This window comes from Camelus bactrianus, chromosome 1 (genome assembly GCF_048773025.1).
Source record: "Camelus bactrianus isolate YW-2024 breed Bactrian camel chromosome 1, ASM4877302v1, whole genome shotgun sequence".
NCBI lineage: Eukaryota > Metazoa > Chordata > Mammalia > Artiodactyla > Camelidae > Camelus > Camelus bactrianus.
Window position 1 is genome coordinate 83,166,415 of NC_133539.1, and position 19,821 is coordinate 83,186,235.

Here is a 19,821-nt window from a genome sequence, read left to right on the forward strand (position 1 = left end):
ATTCGGGGTCTAGACTGAAATTCTAGAGACAGAGTATGAAATTGGCTCTACCTGAAATCCTACTGGATCAAGACAACATTAAACTCATCTGAAGGTATGGGGCAGGAAAGGCCTGTTCCCGTGCAGCCAGACTGAGAGACTCCTCCCAAATAAGTGGGCATACATTATGGAGGGCAAAAACAAACATCCACATCATCTGTATGACAGGAGGACTAACATATATATGTAAGGGGCAGTATTTTCAGGGCAGGACACAGAATTTGGTAATGTCGAAGGTAATCAGAGGATAACATACTAGTACCTGCAAAATTAGAACTGTTTCAATTAGAACATCGGACTTACAATCCTCACAGGAAGAATTGTTTCAAAGAATTCTTGAAATAAGGATTGTTGTTATATATTTTTTTAAGTGCTTCAATTATGACTCCTACCGATGACTATACCAAGACTGGCAATAAAACTGTAGCCAAGGAGCCACGTGTTACCCAGAATTAAAGTGAACTGATTCATAAAAGAGTTTTGCAAACTTCTTTGGGGGCATGTGCAATAGTCATGGTGAGTAAGAAACTAAAGTATTTGCCCAAATCAGAAACATTAAGTCAATGTCTAGAAAGGAAACCAGAAACTACTCTGAATATTTTAAGCAGAGAGGGATTGAATGCAAAGGGTTGCACCACAAAAGCATTGGAAGGGCTGAAAAAGCAAAGGAAGAAAAGGATGTAAACCAGGGAGCAGGGAGTAGCCTGTGCCCTCACCATGGAGCTGTGGGACCATGGCTGCTGCTGATGGAGTCAGCCTTCCTGCTGCCTTCTCACCTCCCACCAATGCCTGTCACTGTGCCGAACTGGAAACCAACTGGCTAGGGTGTCTGGGGACTGGGGTTTTGTTTTCAAGCACCCAGGCCCCTGTGATATAGAGGAATGCTGGGAAAGGTGCTGGGTGCCAACAGACCACATCTGGCATGGGGCTACCTAAGCTAGACATACACACTAGTTTAATGGGGGAAGCCTCCAATAAATTTCCCATTATTTTTAGAATTTATATCATGGCCTCCAGGGCCCTGCGTGAGCCAGTTTTTGCCTGCCTCTTTAGTCTGTTCCCACTTGCCTGTTTCTCATGTGTTCTATTACCTTCACTCACCAAATTCAACTCCACTTTCAAGGACTTTGCACATAGTACCCTGTGAACTTGGAACACTTCCTCTTGTCTCATTCTCTGTTCAGAACCTCTCTCCCCCCACCTCTCCCTGCTGCCACATTCCTGGTTGCCTAAATTAGCTTACCCTTTAGATTTTAACTTATATCTTACTTCTTCAGAGAAACTTTCCCTGATAGCGTCTCAAACATTCTCCACTTATTCATGAAAATTAAGTAGTTTCCTTGTACTCGCTCATCAAATCACTTACGACATGTTCAGCGCACCCATTACAACGTGTAATTGTATATATTTATAGATAATTTAAGATTTCTCTTCCTAAATTCTTAAGCTCCATGGGTGCAGTGTCTACTGTGATCTGTGTCGTGTTCCCCATAACTAAGACAGACATTGTGTCTAGTCTATGTGTTTTATTAAATCAATGGATGTTCTCTGAACCATTATCAATGGTTACCTCTAGGACTGAAGTGGAAAAAGTAACTTTTTATAATGTACACTTTTATTTTAGTGCTTTCAACAATAATGAATTACTCTTGTGTTTAAAAAAAAAGTATTTCTTTTTGTAAGCATACCTCATGAGCAAGAGACTCCTGATTCTGAGAATTCACCCTAAGACATTAATTAGTATTATACACCAATATTTGTATACATGGCTGTTCATTAAACATGGATAACAATAAACAAATTTTATCAACATAGAAGTCAAACAAAAAAGACTCAGTGAGGTGAACTGTGCTATGCCGGCATGACCGTGGTTAAGTCCGTGGGTAGATAATCTCAGCATATTGTTAACTGAACAATCACAATGCAAATGGCTGGAGGCTATATACTGTAACATTTTATTGGGTAGTAGGATTATGGGTGAATTTAATTTGTTTTCTTCTTTTTGCTTATCTAGATTTTTATATTATTTAAAAATTAACATGTTTTTAAATAAGAAAAACATAAAAACAAATGAAAACATTTCTTCCAAATTATTAAACAGTACAAAAGAAAACCAAATAGAGGTTTTGTCTGACAGAGCGACATATATGCTTCCAGATCGTCAACTGTGAGAGTGGGACGAGGCCCAACTGCTCACTAGGTAGGTGACAACAGTGAGATCTGGAAAGAATAATGATGGTTTTGTCCAAGGTCCAAAGTCATAGAGTTGATGTGGAGCCCAGACTCAAGTGTCTGCTTTCTGGGCCACTTCCCCGTGCCCCATCCTCAGGGTGTGGAGTGGGGTGTGGGCGGAGTGAGACGCAATCCTAGTGCTCCACGGGGGAGCTGGGGGCAAGGGTTTTCGTCACGCGTTCAGGGCTTAGAGCGCCTCAGAGTGTGCCCGAATCAGCACCGACACCATAAGCGCTGGACCCTATTTGAACTTGGGTTTTTTTGTTCAACAGAAAGAAAAGAAAACACGTCTTTAAAGCAACAAAATCATTGTACTTATTATAAAAATAGAGTTACGGTGCCCATTTCCTGCATGTTGATTCGCGTTGCTTCACTTCAGTTTGGAGTTCTGACTACTCGGCAGAAGTGGGGCTCCTTTAACCAACCAGCTGCACGGTGTTGAGCTCTCATAAGGAAGAAGGAAGTGATCTGAAGCAGCTTGTGTAAAAACCCTCCCCTAATCTGACATCTCAGAAGGCAAAGCTGACTTTTAATACTTTCTTTCTCTGTATTATTTCCTTGCAGGAGAAAAATCTGGCTTCTTCCAATCATCTCTTGTAGGCAGCACCTCTCAATCAGGATAAATAATTCTGGAGAACAAAGAATCAGAGGTTACCCCCAAAAGAAGCAGAATTAACAAGGCTAGCAGAAAGCCAGCTAGTGCCGTGACCTTGTCAAAAAATATCTCCTCACCCTACCCTCACGACTGAAGTCATCCTGGTCTGTGACGGTCGCACTCTCCTAACTTACTAATGGATTATTTGGGGGGGGGGGTGTAACATATTAAGTGATTTCATGTGGCATTATTTTGAATTAGTGGGTCTGATCCTTTCCTCCGTGGTAGCAAGCGGAGGCCATGGTTTTTGAAGAGGGCAGAGTAGGGTGAAAGCAGAAGGTAAGGGGACTAATTTGAAGCACTCTCCACATGGGCGAGACAGGGCTTATGAAGCAGGGGACGATGGCAGCGACCTGGACCCGCTTCTGATGAAGCAGACCTGGGATGGGAGAAGGGGCCGTAAGGTGGAGAGATGAGTGCAGAATTTTGTTTAGTTGTCTTTGCTTTGTTTTTGTCAAGGATCAATTCTTTCATAAAAATTCACTTGCTAAAAGGCCCAAAGTAAGGATTAAGGTCTTCAACTGACAAATTTTTTTAAAATAACACAAGGATAAGTTGGAAATCTTGCTGAAGAACTTCTAATAAGCAGGTCTATGTGACAGTGTAAATAAGATTCAGTGAGCTCTGTGGCTTTGTAAACCTCTTTTGAGCAAAATACACAGGCTAATAGATAAAGATTTGAATTATTTCGCTCTGAAGTTCTTCAGCATGGTCTTTACAGATAAGCGCCCTTTTGCTAGTATTGCTGATTTAGTGTCTGCTGTTACCGCCACTGCTAAATGGGTCACATTTTCTTCAGTGTTTTTTCAGGTACTTAAAATCAGTAATTCCCTCTCCATGTTCTTCCAGTAAGTTCTAATACTTTGTAAAATTGACTAAGAAGTAGTAACCAGGTCATTTTGTTTATTTTTTCCTAAAATGCTGTCCAAAGATATTACAAAAAATAATTTTAGAAAGCGGAGTTCCTCTCCTTAACGTGTCCACACTTAGAAGGGTCCGGACTATCACATGGGCTTGATCTGAAAAGCAACAGCAACATGGGGAGGGCACAGAGGTGGAGTCAGAGACCTGGAATTTTCTCATTTTTGTCACAAACTAGCTGTGTGACCTCCTGTGAGAACAGCTATTCCCGATTTTCACAATGTAGCTTTCGCCACAATTTTTGCTCTATCTGTATACCACCTGAATAATTGTTTACTTAACATTTCTTTATCTTGATTTCTTTTTTGTACTTCGATAATTTTATTTTAAAAGAACATATAAATAGAAACCCACTTTTCATAAATATCACTTAATCATAAAAATAAATACAACGAAAAACTACAGCAATATTGTTAGATTCCAGCAAGATACTTGTAGTCGATGTGACTCCTTCCTGGGCCTGTGGAAAAGCACATGTCCTGTTGGCGAGGTCCACGTGACTAGCTCTGTCTAGCAGACTGCAAGGGGAAGGCACACACAGTGCTCTTGCAACAGATAATTTAATTGACCATGCACAGTTCCCTTCACTCCCATCCTCTGACGTGGCACAGAAGAAAATTCCAGGTTCCAGAGGATGCAGCTGTGAGACAGTAGTGCCCCAGCCCTGGTCTCTGAGTGATGATGGCACAGCCTTGTTTCCCTGCTGAACACCAACCCTTTAGGACATGAGCTGTGGATAGGAAATACACTTTTGTTCAGTTCAGGCACTGAGACTTTGAGTGTGATTTTCACCCACAGCAGAACCTGACCAACTCTGATGAATACCACACTGTTGCCCACTAGGACTGTGGTCTCTGTCTACTTGCTTTTAATTGAGAAAAGGGGAATGTCAGGAAGTGTTAGAAATGTGTTAGAGAAATACTAGCTTTAACTGGAGATTTTCTTCTCAGGTAGGATGAAAAATTAAAGAATAATTAAAATGAGAACAATTTCTTAAAATATACTGGGCAAGATGTGAAAACTCATGATCCTCTGTTTCTTTATCAAGAAGATGATAGAAAATAATTGGTGAAGGTGGCAAATGCTCGGCATACAATCAAAACATTTTAATGGGTCTTTTTTTTAAGTTGTCTGATATTATACAATGTAACACAGAGTATTTTGAAGGGCAAATATGTATTTAACATTGTTCTAGGCTCTGGAGGATACATGAAACAAAATGGTGTTTGATTGGGGCAAGCCTCTCTGAGCTTGTGACATTCCTATACAGACCTCGATGTTGGAAGGACGTCCTCCATGAATCATCTGGGTGAGCTGTGTAGAATTAGAGGGAGAAGAGTGTAAAGATACTCGGACACCCTGAGATGTGTGGTGAAAGAATGTAATCGGGCAAAGAGGTGAAGGAGTGTCCCATTTGGGTCAGGTTGTAGCAGAGAGCCTATCAGGACTCACTGATGGTTTGGCCTGTGGGGTATTCAAATAGTACTCAAGCAATAATTACTATTTATTGAAACCTTGGTATGTATCAAGCACTGAGGATAATGCTTTCATTTTTTTAACTATCACAACAATCCTGCCCATGAGATAGACAGTATTATTATTATTCCCATTTTATCATCTGGAAAACTGAAGCTAAAGAAGTTAAGAAACTTATCCAAGATTACAAAGTGGGTTAATAAAAGAACTGGGAACCCACTCAGCTGCATCTGTCCCCAAGGGCTGTGAACTCAGTCACTTTTCTCTCCTAGTGATGAGGGAATGCTATTTCACCTTCCTGTTGATCAACCAGCAATTACATTTCTCTATATCAACTGTCTCCTGCTCCTTGTCTTTTGAATATTTGGGATATGATCATGAAGACAGCCTAAGATAGCTCCATGTGCTTAGAATACTGCCTGTGTAAGCAGAACAGTTTACAGAGGAATGCAAGGGTTGAGGGTTGCATGAACAGTCCAGCTATGCAGAGTAGGATGGATGCCACTTAACTTTGACCAATTACTCGCATATGTCTTAAGCATGAAAACTATTTGTTGGTTTCCTACAATTATCCATGGAACAGTGAGAGGTTCTGGGTCACTTCACAGTAGGTGGTTGCCTTCCAAACAAAGTCATTTCTGTGCATACATGGGTTTGTGTGAGTGTGGGGGGGTGGAGAGGGAAGGCAGAGGGGCAAGTGAAAAGACGGGTGGATTAGAAGTCGATTAGTGGGATGTGACACCATCCCGTTGGCTTTAAAGAGAATCTCAGTAAAATATGTTGTTGTAGCAAGAGAAAGCACAGTGCGAAAAAGTTCATGGCTTGAACCTGACACACTTGGATAAGGACTGTAGTTTTGTTATTAAAATAATGCAGGACCATGGGGAAAGAGCAGTAACTACCACGTAGTGGGGAAGAAGGTTGCATATGCAACACTTGGTGCATAATTCATATGCTACTATAATCCCTTCTGGCTTTTATCGTTTTAATTTTCATTAGTAAGTTATTTCAGTCATCTTTTCTGCATAAGTAATATCTCCTCTTAAAAGGGAGCACAATAAGAAAATTAATTTTCTTTCTTCCCTTGTATCCCAGCAACCTCGTTCCCCTTCACAAATGCAAATCCTGTTTTACGATTCTTGTATATCTTTCCAGAAGACATGCATATTACTCCCTTTATTTCTCCCACAAATGGTAGCATACTATATGGATTCTTTGAACTTAATTTTTTCTTAGAAATAGTTGCATATAAATTTAAATAAAATTCCATTCTTTTTCTCCTTCTCCTCTCCTGCCTCTCTTCCCCCTTTTCAGGTACATAATATTCCACTGTACCATAATTTGACTGATTGATAATCTCCTAATGAATGCTTAAGGGCATTTCTCATATTTTACTACTGGAAATATCATTTTAATGAATATCCTGGTAAAGAGTCATAGAATTACAAAGTCAAAAATTATAGGCATTAGATTAATCCCTAAAGACTTGTCACCAATTAATATTCTCATCATTATTGTATGAGAGTTTGTTTCCCCATACCAACATAACGATCCAGTATCTTGGTCTTTGTCGATCTAAAAATGACAAAACATGGTGTCTTTCTTTCATTATGAGTGAGTTTGTGTGACTCTTTTGTTATGTTTAAAGACCATTAGTTTTTTGTTGGTGATGGTTTGTTTGTTCTTAGGTAAGGTATCTGTTTAGTTGTCTTTTCCTACTGTTTGCCTGTATTTCTCCAGAGTTATTTGTTTTGTTTTCAAAGGAGCTCTTTACTTAAGTAAACAGTCTTTTATTAGTGATATTAATTTTAATTTTTAACTTCTCTTTTGAGGAGATTATTTTTTCAGTGAAGTTCATTGATCTTTTCTTTTTTCATTTGTGTATATGTAGAGAGAAGTTCCCCTCTCTGATTATTTTTAAATTATATTTTGTTTCACCAAAAGTTTGTTTTGTTGTATGGTATAAGGTGGAGATTATATTTAGTTTCCCAAACATAATTTAATAATAATCGATTTTTTACATCTGATTTGAAATGCCACCTTTTCATATACTAGATTTCTATGCAAATTTTGTTTTATTTTGGGGGCTTTCACTCTTCCCACTAATCAATCTACGTATTGAGAAGCCAATAACAGACTATTATAATATAGCTTTTTAGAAGGTTTTATGGTAGTGTCAAATCTGTTCTCTACAATCATGTAGGTTGCACATAATTCCTTCTCAGGGCCAGTTTTTATATAAACTACAGGGTTAGTGATGCCCACCGCCTCACCCCACTCTGGAATTGTTCAGTGCACAGTCCACAGAGCTAATGGGTCAATCCCATGCAGTTGTTTAACTTTTTCAAAATTTGCTGATCATTACCAGTTGTTTATTTTTTAAAGGAATTTTAGAATTAACTCATATAGTTTTTAAAAAGTCTTATTGACTTACTTATTTCAACTGGGAGTCATTCAATTTGCTAATTAATTTAGGAAGAATTGACACCTCCCTGACATAATACCAAAAAAACAAAATTAATTCCAGTTGAATTGTATACCTAGAAGAAAAAGCTAAACAACAAAAATTTGACATGACATACAGTTAGGATATCTTCATGAATTTAATGTAAAATTTTTTTCTTAAATGGTATGCAAAAATTCTAGCCAAAAGGATAATTAGGTAGAACATTTTGTCTTCAGAATGTGTGATGGATTCATGGTAATCCACACATCCCCTCCTAATCAATAAGAAAAAGATGGACAATCTCAATAGAAAAATAAGCAAGAGGCTTAGGTACTTCACAAAAGATGATATCTAAATATTCAACTTCCTCACAAATCAAGAAGTACCAATTAAAAAAAGACTTAATGTGATAGTCCTTCACACACATAAAATTAAAAAGACTGGCAATACCAAGTGTTGGTAAGACATAGAGAAATGGTAACTCTCACACATTGCTGGTGGGAGCATAAATTGGTACAACCTCTTTGGAAAAATTGCTCAAACATTACCTATGAAAACTGAATCTATGCTATGCCATATGCTCCAGCTACTCAACAGAAATATGTACACATCTGCACCATAATTCCCATCCAAAGGTCTTCACAGCAGCATCATTCATAGTAGCTCCAAACTGTAACTGATTCAAGTATCCATCAGCAGTAGAATAAACAAATAGACCAATGACTCTGGTGTTTGTATATAAGAAAATAGTACATAGAATTAAAAATGAAAGACTGCAACTACATGAAACCACGTGGATAAATTTCACCAAATACAATTTTAAGTTAAAAAAAGCTAGATGCAAAAGAATACATACTCTGTTATTTGATTTCTATAAAGTTAAAAAAAAACAGGTAATACTGTTCCATGATGGCAGTAGACAGGATAGTGAATCACTTCTGTAGAGAAAGGAGGGGTTAGTGATGTGGAGAGTGTAAAAAGGAACTTCTGGGTATGAATATGTTTTTTTCTTAACGTGGGTGATGGTTATTTGGGAGTGTCCACTGTGTTCATTGAGTTCATTCATTCATTGAAGTAGCACTTATGATGTGTGCCCTTTTCTATTTGTGCATTAAAATACATATATAAATATATACATATAGAGTTGTACCTTAATCTGCTTATTGTTTAGTTATTATCATGTGTACAAAATCAAATTATTAATAATATTTTTTAAAAAATCAGTTGGCCTCTTGTCTGATTCCCTTTTCCTGCTTTCAGATGCACACAATTTCAAGCCTTTTTAGGTGCTTAAATACTCATCTATAAATACCATTCTTTTATTGTTATTTATCAGTTGGTTCAGCTTTAGATGCTATCCTCAGATTCCTGCTATGAAAAATAAGAATTGAACAGTCCTACATAATTCCTCCACACTCCTTCCCCTTATCTTGCCAGTATAGTTATATAACAAGTACCAGACAGCTCAAAATTAAGAGTTTAAAACTTATCATAATGAATGTATTTTAATATGATTCTTTAAATTTTATTCATAGCTGACCCATGCATTACAATGCATTACATTTTATTTTGTATTAACTCTTATTTTCCTGGAAGTAACACTTGCCCTAAAATCTCTACGTATATCTAAACTTTTAAGATATGTTCTGATAGTTTTAACCACTGATATTTACTCTAATTTAATACATACATCTTATGTATTTCCTCTAATTTGTTTTTCATCATTTATTACACTCTGAATCCTTCAATGATTGTCGGTATTTTGAAGACTCCTCAGATGGTTTTATTAGTGCACAAACTCAACTCACTGTTCTCTGCAAAACAGGAAGTTTCCTCCATGGTTTGGTTCACAGCATCATCTAATAGAAACACCTGCCTGCACCTGAGTGGCCACATGGATTCTTTCACCAAGGCCCGTCAGTCCCTCCTCACTACGTTCTCCTGTGTCTGGTCCGTGCCTTCTTGCTCCTTTTTTTCTCACTGGCTCTACATTTTTTAATCCTCTTCATCTTTTGTCTTCTTTTGGCTGATCAAGTAGAATTCTGCCTGATTTCTCTGGTTCCAGTCTGTTCATATACCTATCAGCCCTTCGCACCATCAGCAACTTTATTTTTCAAATCACAAGCCTGATCGTATATTTTAAAGACATTTATAATGCCATGCTAAAAAAAACCATGAGTTAGCATGGTAGGCTGGTTGCCAATGAAGCCAACCATGTGATTAAAGGGTTGGAAATTTTAGTCGCACCCCTGTCTTTGGAGGATGAGAGAAGGGCTGGAGGCTGAATCAATCACCAGTGGCTGATGACTTAATCAATCATGCCTATGTAACGAAGCCTCCACAAAACCCCCAAGGCACAGGGTTTGGGGAGCCTCCAGGCTGGTGAACACGCCACGTGGGGGTTTGGGAGGAGTGGCTACTCAAAAAGGGCATGGAAGCCCTGCGCCCACGCTTTGCTCTGTGCGTCGCTTTCACCTGACTGCGCCCGAGTTACAGCCTTCTAGCAAACTGATGATCTAGTGAGGAAAATGTTTCTTTCAGTTCCATGAGCTGCTCTAGCCAATTAATGAAGCCTGAGGAAGGGGCGGTTGGACTCTCCGATCTATAATCAGTTGGTCAGGAGCACAGGCAACACGGACTTGCGACTAGCCTCTGAAGTGGGAGTGGGGAGCGCCCCTGTGGGACTGAGCGTCTAACCCCTGGGGCCTGATGCTCCTTCTGGGTAGACAGTGTCAGAGTTGAGCTGAATTGCAGGACGCCCAGCGGCTGTTGGGTTGGTGTGGCTTGCTTGGAAATGTAGGGAAACCTCCCCCTTCCTCTAAGCACACACACCGGAACTGGTGTTAGAATCCATACTAGGTGATACATACCACCTACATATCTGTATGTATGAATAGGTATATACATAAATATAAGTGAGTCAAAGGTTGCAGTAAACAGCACTTTCCTTTAACTCATGCACTTCACTCTGATATTTTCTATTCTAGTCTATTCCATTCTATTCTATTTCTTCTTCTTTTTTTTTTTTTTAAGGTGCTGATCATGACCCACTATAAGGATTTCATAACCACTTACGGATCTCATCTTCAGCATGATAAAAACTGAATCTGGGGACAGTTATAATCGTCTATGGGAGAAGTGGTGGATATCTATTAAAAACTAAGCATCTCCGAAGAACTGTCTGGAAGAATGAAGGGGAGGGACTGGCAGTCAATCGGGATTTAAGAAGTAGTGTCAATAGCACTTGGTGAAGGACTCGATATGGGACAGGAAGAAAAGCACACTCGAGTATAGCTCCCAGAGTTTTGTCTGGGGAACCAGGTAAAGGTAGTGCCATTTGCAGGAGTGAGGAAGGAGTGGGAGGGACATGCGTGAAAAGGGTGGAGAATGAATAACCCGTTCAATTTTGGCCACTTTAAACCTGAGGTGCATGAGAGATAAGAACTGCTCAATGGATAGAATTGTCTGGATATAGGAAAATGGGTCTGAGACCCACTGAGGTAAGTTATAGATTTGGAACTAAAAATCTATATGACGGGGGAGAATGTAGAATGAGAAGAAAGTAAGCCCAAGGACGGAACTCTGGGAAATATTACCATTTCGATGACTGATGATGGGCTAAGCCCCCATGAAAGACAAACAGGAAAGGGCAGAGAGGACGGAGGAAACTGGGAGCCAGCCGTGGGATGCTGAGGGAGGAGAGTCTGGAGGAGCAATTGGCTAGTAGCATCAAATGGAAAGAACTATGACTTTAACAATAAATGTTTCAAGAGAATGGTGAATATGGGAAGCCAGCTTACAGTAGCTGGAGGCAAGACACCTTTTATGTTAACAAGGACCAGGCCAGAGTATCAACGGAGGCAAACATACCACACGTCTAGTATCTAAAAGCTGTGAACCAATAAGACAAACTGTTAAATACGTTCTACTGTCTGACAAATGTGCCTGTATAACCAAAGGAAAGGCCAGGCTTGAATTCTGAACTCTTGGATTCCTCAGAGTTCTGCTTTGGACTGTGGTAGTTTGGAGAGGGCAACCCCAGCCTCCCAGCCTACAGGAGCCCTATCTGGCTCCCACCCCACAACCTCCATACATAGGAACCCTGCAAACATACCATATGTACGGCCACCCAGCCTGTCAGCCCAAATTCCACCCGAGCCTCTTTCCCTGCCAACAACCCCCCATGGCTACCCCTTGGCCCTACAGTGTGGTCTGCCTTCGAGAGAGATGACCGGAGAAGCACCCCCAAAATAAAGGGTGAACAAAAGCATATTTACATGCGTGGAGGAAGAAACTAAGGTTGGGGGATAGTTGAGAGCTTGAAAAGAGTGAGTGATCGACAGAGCAAGTCCCTGTAGGAGACCCTTGGGGTCAGGATGCAGGGACAGAGAGAGGGCCTTGGCCTCCACGGGAAGGGAGGGAAAACATGGATACGGGGGGATTTGTCGGTGGAGAGGGAGTTTGCTAGAGCTCATGCTTTATGCTTTCATTTTTCTCTGGGAATTAAGAAGCAGTCCCTGTAGAGAGAAGGTGGTCAAGGTTGAGTCTCTGTGGAGAGAAAGGGGCTGAGGAGAGAAATCCTAATGAAAATGGTTGCTTTTCTTAGAAAAATCTCCCCCGCAGTAGCAGGGAGAGGGGCTCAGAGATGAGAGCAAGACCACCAAGTGGCCGTCAAGACCAAGCTAAGTTTGGAATAAAAAAAATTCCAGTTGCTACAAACTGCATGGCTGTGGGGTTTTTCTTGGCTCTGAAGGAACTGGAGACATAACGTTCACTACAAGGTAAACGCAAGATCTTGCTTGAAGGTGGTTCAGTGAACATTTAATGGGTAATTACATGATCATTTTTGAGACTTTTCCTTAATATTAAGTCACAGAAAATAGAAACAGAAAGGATCTCCTTCCTCTCCCCCCCAGCAAAACGGCTTGTTATAAGGGGCTCCAAGAGTGCATGCCTCATTTCCAAAGCCCAGGGTAAGGAAGAGATCTCCACTTCCCTTAGGAATTATTTCATAGCCTAACAGTTATTGTAGCCAGGAAGCTTTTTTTTTTTTTCTTCTCCTCTTGATATTTCGTCCAAATTATATTCTTCTTGATTTCAACCTATTATAGTTAGTCATTTCCTCATGGTTAACTTAAGGATCTCTATCCCTTCCTGGTGTTTGCACCTTCCAAATATTATGCCGACTTATCACCCGACCTGGCGATAACTGTTTAAAAATACACATTTTTGGTTTATGTATAGGATGATGGTTTTACATCCTATAAACACACTATACATGGATGTCTAGGGAGTCGAGAAAATACACTCTTGTGTGAGTGAAAATATGTCGGCCACATATACCTGATTCTATGTAATTACAATCTTCATAATCATTCATTTTAGATTTGCCAACTTGCACATGTGGAAATGTTCAATTTGTAATGTGATTATAACACAAAAACAAAGCATGTTTGATACCTGTGGCTTGGTCGTTTCATGGTAAGTGCAGAAAATTCAAAAAACCGTGTTACATTTCACATTCCTGGCCAAGTCAAACTCTGAAAGTAGCTCTATAATTCTTGGGGAATCTCTTTAAGCAGACTTGTGTCAAGGCCAATTAGAATCCAAACAGCCTATTTCTAATTGGGGTGAGGTATGCAGCTGAATAATTCTGTCATTAAGCAAACCCCTTATAAAGGTTACAACTCCAAGGCAAACCTCAGCCCCAGGGCTGAATAAACACAGGAGGGTAGGAGTGCGGCATTCCACGACTGGCACCTTCGCCCCAGAAGCCCTGGAGAGGGGGCTTTGGGATTTCTTTTTATGCTCTTGCCATCCCCTTCTCCTTCCACCCTCTGCCTTTTCTCATACCTGGCAAAGATATAACAGAATTAAGAGACACATGTAAATTCTCCATTAGCTTTCCCTTTGTCAAGAAGCCATATTGGTTTTTCTTTGGGGGGATAAGAGTATCATTTGAGAATTTTACAAAACTGTTTCAGTTTAAGGGTAAGCCCTGTCTCCTGTGGCATTCTTGGCTTATCCCAATTTGAACTCTTCTCTGTCTTTTTCAGCTTTATTTCCTCCTACCTCTCCTTATGGCCAGTCACCATTCACTACTACCCTTTATGGAATACTCTGTGCCGTTTATCTATGTCTATTCATCTATCTATCTATCTATCTATCTATCTATCTATCTATCTATCTATCACCTATGTAGCTATATCTTTGTTCCTGAGATTGCCTCTGATAGCAATACTCAGATGTTCATAAAATTCTGCACAGGTTTGAGAAGTTTGCTGCGCTGGTTCAGACCCAGACTCCACCAGTTATAGACGGTGTGATGTTTGATAAGGCATTTAACTTCTCTAAGTCTCACTTTGCTCAACTGTAATAGGTTGGCTTTAATGTTAACCTTACAGTTTATTTTTTTTGGGGGGGTGAAATTAAATTAGCATATACTAAGTGCCTAATAATAATGATAATAATAATAATAATACTTCATCCTGTGGTATAGGTTGGGATCTCTGAGAAAGACTTTGAAATGGAGATTTGTATGCAGGAAGTTTATTATTCCAAGTTCTTGGAATCAGTCCCTTTGGAAGGGAAGAGGTAGGACCAGAGCAGGGGAGAAGAATGGAACTGTGGTGCGGTTATAACAAAGACCTCAATCTATTTTGTGAAGTGCTTTGGAGCTAAGATGACCTTTAGAGTTGTCCCAAATTGTGTCAAGGGGCTGGTCTTTTATATCTGGCATCAACCAGTCATTGGATGAGGGCTGGTCCTGAGAAGGGAACATGGTCTTGGGTAAGGTGGCTCCTTTCATCTGAGGGCAATTTCCAGTATCTGAGGGACTGAATGGTTCGTGCTGAAGTGGGAAATGGACATAGCACATCACAGCCTCCATAGAGACCACTCTTGGCATGGCTCAGAACCATTTTCTGGGAGTAGCTCCTTCATGATTCTGATGGACATATTTTTCCTGGGAAAAACTGTTAGCAAGACGGACTACAGCTGCTACTGCTGAAGCTGGTATTGAGGCTGTAACAGATATTCCTCTTCTCCCCCCTCTATCACCCACTTCAAACCCCCTTAGTCTATATGCTGGTGTAGGTGAATTACCTTGTGAGGATGACTCAGGCTCTCATCTCTCAGAGGTCTGATCTTGTGGTCACCATGACTTTCTTGGTCTGTGCTTTTCCATTTACCATCAAAACTGACAAAGACATATCAAGAAACACCAAAATAGAGCACATGAGTACCAAGCATATTCTTCCTGGCCTCCTCTGTGTGATGGCAGCTCTCCCTCTCCTGATGATCAGGGTTAATTATCCCTGCTAGCATCATCATCTCTTTCCTTGCTGCCGGTATCTTGATGTGACAAGCCCAAAGTGACTAGGCAGTAGCTGTGGCTTAAAGTCTAATGTAATGTTTCCTTGTGAAAGTACTTCCTTCTGGGAAGCAGGCCTCTAAACCTGCAGGTATGGAAGGTACAAAAATCCCCAGGTCATTGAATCATTGTAGTGGGACCACTCCTATTTCTACTCCTTAGATTTTGGACTTAGGTATTCTGTGTATTAAATGCATCATTTCCAAGCTGGTCCCTTAACTATCCTCTTCCATCATTCTGTCAGGCCAGCTAGGTGGTGTAGCGTGGGATATGCCCAGTGGGTCCCAGGGTCTTGTGCCCAGTGCCATACTTCCTTTGCTGTAGAGTATCCGTCAGTCCAATGTGATGTTGTGTAGGATCTCATGTTGGTAATGAAACTCTGCATGCCCTCAGCTCATGGTGCTAGTTGAAGCCCCCAAGCAAAAAAGGCAACTCCATAGTTAGAATATATGTTGAGTATAGGTTAAGTGGTCCAATATTAGCAACTTTCCACCAAAATTATTTTCCTTGAAATATGGTACCATACAGAGGGCTCAATGTTATTCTGCACTGATGGCACTTTGGACATTTGGCAGTGGTCGTGAGATCAGCTTCAATGAGGGAAAGCTGGTGCTCTCAGTCCCGTGCAGTACCTCCGCCCTCCCATGCTTTTATTCCGTTCTTGCATGTATTGTGCAGGAACGGGTGCTGCCAATGACAGGAAGGGTGATGTCAGCTCACTGAGTCATTTTTTCTATATTGTTGTTTAAAGTCTCTTCTCTGCCAGATGCTGTCTTTTGAGTGACATTATGTGATACAAAGACCTTCGTATTCACGACCACTCACATTAATCCATCCATATTCCTCTTCCCTAAACCTCCCTGTCCCTTACTTGCCAGTCTTTCTCCATCAGGGTCCAGAATAACCAATCAAATTAATTACAAGGCTGTATATGTTCTAATCTGAACTACTAATTTTTTAATACAAAGGGGGTGATCTGGTGTGCAGGATGACCACGAATGCTGCCCAAAGCTCTTCTCACTGGACACACTTCCTATCACCCATCTGTTTCAGTGCTACCTATTCGTGAGACGGTAGCACAGTTGTCATTCATTTTGGGCCTGCATAAATGGTTTGACTTCACCCATCTATGAACATATCCGATGGGAAATTCTGACGTGTCCCAGAACACTGCATCTCAAAGATCTTCACTGATTGACTGATCTCTTAATCTTCATTGGGTTTATTTCCAACCTGGAAGGCATGTGTCTTACCAAGATCTCTAATACACTTGCTGCTACTTGATTATTCTGTCTAGTTAACATGACATCATCAATATGTTGGATCCATGTCATTTTCTGCAGAATATATATGTGGTGCAGGTTTTTGGATGATTCTCTGACGGGGGATAAGAGAGTTAAAATAACTCTGAGGACAAGATAATACATTCACACTGTTGACTGTCTCAAGTGAATGTGAACTGTTCCTGATCTTCCTTTCTGATGAGATTAGAAATGAATGCACTTACCAGGTCAGCGGCCCTATTGAATGCATCTGAGGCTTTATTAAACTGCTCCAGCAAAGACACCAGATCAGGCACAGCAGCTGTAAGCGGGGCTACTACTTGTTTGAGCTTTCAATAGTTTATCATCGTCCTCTAGGATCCATGCTTTGCCCAGTTCCCAGACCTGAGCTTCCACCATTCACTTGCGAAAGGTGAAAAGCAAGCATTTCAGTAACTATTAGATGCACTCCCACCTGCCTCACCAACCTTGGTGCTCATCACAATAATTAATTCCCATCTTGCTTCTGTTATCATTTTGGCTCCTCTCCTCCCCGTTGTTGTCAGGCAGCACAGTTCCAAGGTCACCACCAGTGACCACTTTAACAATTGCACTAGTACTGCAAGTCACGTGTCACTGGTGCTCCTTTTATCATCCTTAATGGGGTCTTCAATGCCAATTGGACAGCAGAGATCTAGCACCAAAATTCTATTTGTGAGCCTGAATAGATAGGTGGATAGGTAGATAGAAAGATACCTACTTTCTCTTTCTATCTCTCTCTCTCCACAACTTGGCTATTTTCACCACCTCCTATTACTCATATCCAAACCACCACAATATCCTACCATGGTCCTTAACGTGCTCATTATCTGAACTCCAGCTCCCTCTCGACACGTCTCTGAACGTGCTTCTCCTAGCTCACTGCTCTGCAGCATAAATGACACCTAAACAGACAAGTCAGACCTGCCCATCTTATCCTAAAAGCCCCTTCTTAGTGCCCTCTACCTCCTTACACTGTTACATTTTCTTTCATAGCACTGTCACTATCTGACATTATACTAGAAGTGTATTTATTTATTTGCTATGTTTATCTCCCATACTAGCTTGTACTCTGTGTAAGGTCAGAGTTTGTTGCATTCCATTCTTTATCCTTAGTGCCCTAAACTGTACCTGATAGCTACAGTAGGCATCAATACATGTCTGCCAAATGAATGAATGAATGGACTTCTTAGTGTCATCAGATATTACATTGATGACCTCTGTTAGATGTATCTGTGGGTTTTGACAGAAGCAATGTGAGAAGCTGTAGACCTCTGTTAAGTTCAGAATTGTCTTCTCTGAGTTAAATTTGGCTTGAATTTTAAGACGAAAGGCAACATTCTGTTTTCCAAGTGGCCCGACTTCCTTTTGCTTTGACATCCATTTTGGAGCACTTATTGTGCTGTGAACTTTGCTGCTACAGAGTCTATTGTTTGCCTTGCACCAACATAGAATCTCTTGGAATTAAAACAAAAGGGATTAAAAGAGATATCGTATCACCCCTTTTTCCACGGTTTCTTTCCAGCTCTTGGCACCTAGCTTCTCACGTACCCTCACGACCGATCTGATCTGGGGCCTGGTAGGCATCTCAGTCTCTCCGTAATCTCCCTGCTGCCAAGCTGGGGGTTAGAGGAAACAAAGAGGGGCAGGCTCACTAAAATTAACTTATTCCTTGTACACCTTCTTGGTAGAATTATTTAGTGTGAGATGCATGAGAATCTTAGCCTTTTTGTTGCTTTGAAATATTTAAGTTATCCAAATTTAAATAATATTTACCTATTTGGATATATATCTCTGAATTGGTAAATCTATGAAAAGGTTACCACCACCCGTGATTTAACATTTATTCAAAATCTTTTCCTTGTGTCTCTATGTAATATCTAGAAGATTCTCCTATCCCTAATGGATAGGAGAGAAAACACTAATGTTTTATAAGTCATCTTCAGAAATATTTAAGTTTTAAAATTTTGGCCATGTCTAGGTGAACACTTCATTGTATTCATCTTTTTTTCTATTTTTGTACATTTGATTAACAATGCTATTTTACTAGAATATAAACTCCTTGAAGGCAAGGATTATTTTCTATTTTTTTCACCCTATATCTAAAATATCCAGAATAGTCCCTGGCATGTATTAAGTACTCGATATATAAATTTCTTGAAAGAATTAAAATCTTACTTTTTTTGCAACTCTGATGTGTCTTTATATCAATGTTTAGTTACGCCAAACATAACCCACATAAAATTTTTATTGCTTTTCTTCTCCATGGAGAAATAATCTAACACTTTTTAAAGTATGTTTTTGATTTTAGAAGTTTTCACAAAGTGTCTTGCTTTCTCTACATTTATAAGTTTTTAAGACCTTTGAAGTTTTCATCGTCTCTGAAAACGTAAGAAAGTTAGAATTTCACATCTTCAGAATGCCTGGTATTGGATTTAGATCTCTCCAAATCATTTGTTTTTCTCCACAATATCTACTGAATAATGTTTTATGTCAAGTACTGTCCTCATTGGACCTTAACAGGTGTCCCCATTGATTTTATACTCTGGTGGGAAAAACAGACGTCAAACTAGTGAATTCAGCTGAGCTGAAAGTTGTAAGAATAGTAGCTTTCATTATCATTATCATATTTCATTATCATATGTGCCACGGAGCACATATTCAATGGAGGTGACTTCCCCAAAGACAGAATACTTAATTTGAAATGTGAAGTTTGAGTTGAAGTTATTTAACTGAAGTCTGGTAGAACAAAGCGTTCCTGGTACACAAAGAAGCAAGTTCAAAGGTCCCGAGGGGATACAGAACTTGGTAAATTTCCATTTTTAAAAGTAAACCGTATGGCTGGAGCACTGAGAGCAAGTAGCAAAGTGATATATGATGAGGCCAGAGAGGTTGGCAAGACCCAGGTGTGGATTCTTGAAGGATATTTGGTTTTGAACTTAGAGCCTGATGAGTCTTGTTTTAAACATGATGACATGATCAGACCTGGTTGGAAAACTTGTGCTAGCTGCAGTGTGGAAAATAGGTTTACGATGCGTTTGCAATGCAACTTAGGAAATACTTGAAATGTTTCAGGTGAGAGACAATGGTGACTTGGACTAAGGTGACATTAAGGGTGAACATAGTAATGGACTAAGTAAGGTCATATTAATGTCAGGAGATGATTATTCAGTCTCTGCTTCACTTCCACTATCATCTTCTAGAGATGTTAGTTAGCGATTGTCTCCCTTATACGCTCCTCTAAAAGAATCTGCCCCTTGTCCTAGCTCTTGGCTGAATGTCTTGTACCTGGAAAAAACATGTTTAACACAACAAATTGAATCAGGTGTGGGAAAATTGACTCAAGGGGAACCAACAAAATCCTGTTGGAAAAATTTGA

At 40.1% G+C, this 19,821-nt stretch overlaps 1 long non-coding RNA gene across 2 annotated transcripts in view; it reads right to left on the reverse strand.

Moving 5' to 3' along the window:
- Nucleotides 1–1,978: 1,978 nt before the first annotated feature.
- Nucleotides 1,979–19,821, reverse strand: part of LOC123616016 (uncharacterized) — a 31,129-nt gene continuing 13,286 nt past the window's right edge. For both annotated transcript variants that reach the window (XR_006723877.2, XR_006723880.2), the window contains 2 exons: nucleotides 14,874–14,967; nucleotides 1,979–2,900 (listed from right to left, as the gene is read on the reverse strand). This is a non-coding gene — a long non-coding RNA (uncharacterized LOC123616016). The remainder of the gene's footprint in view (nucleotides 2,901–14,873; nucleotides 14,968–19,821) is intronic.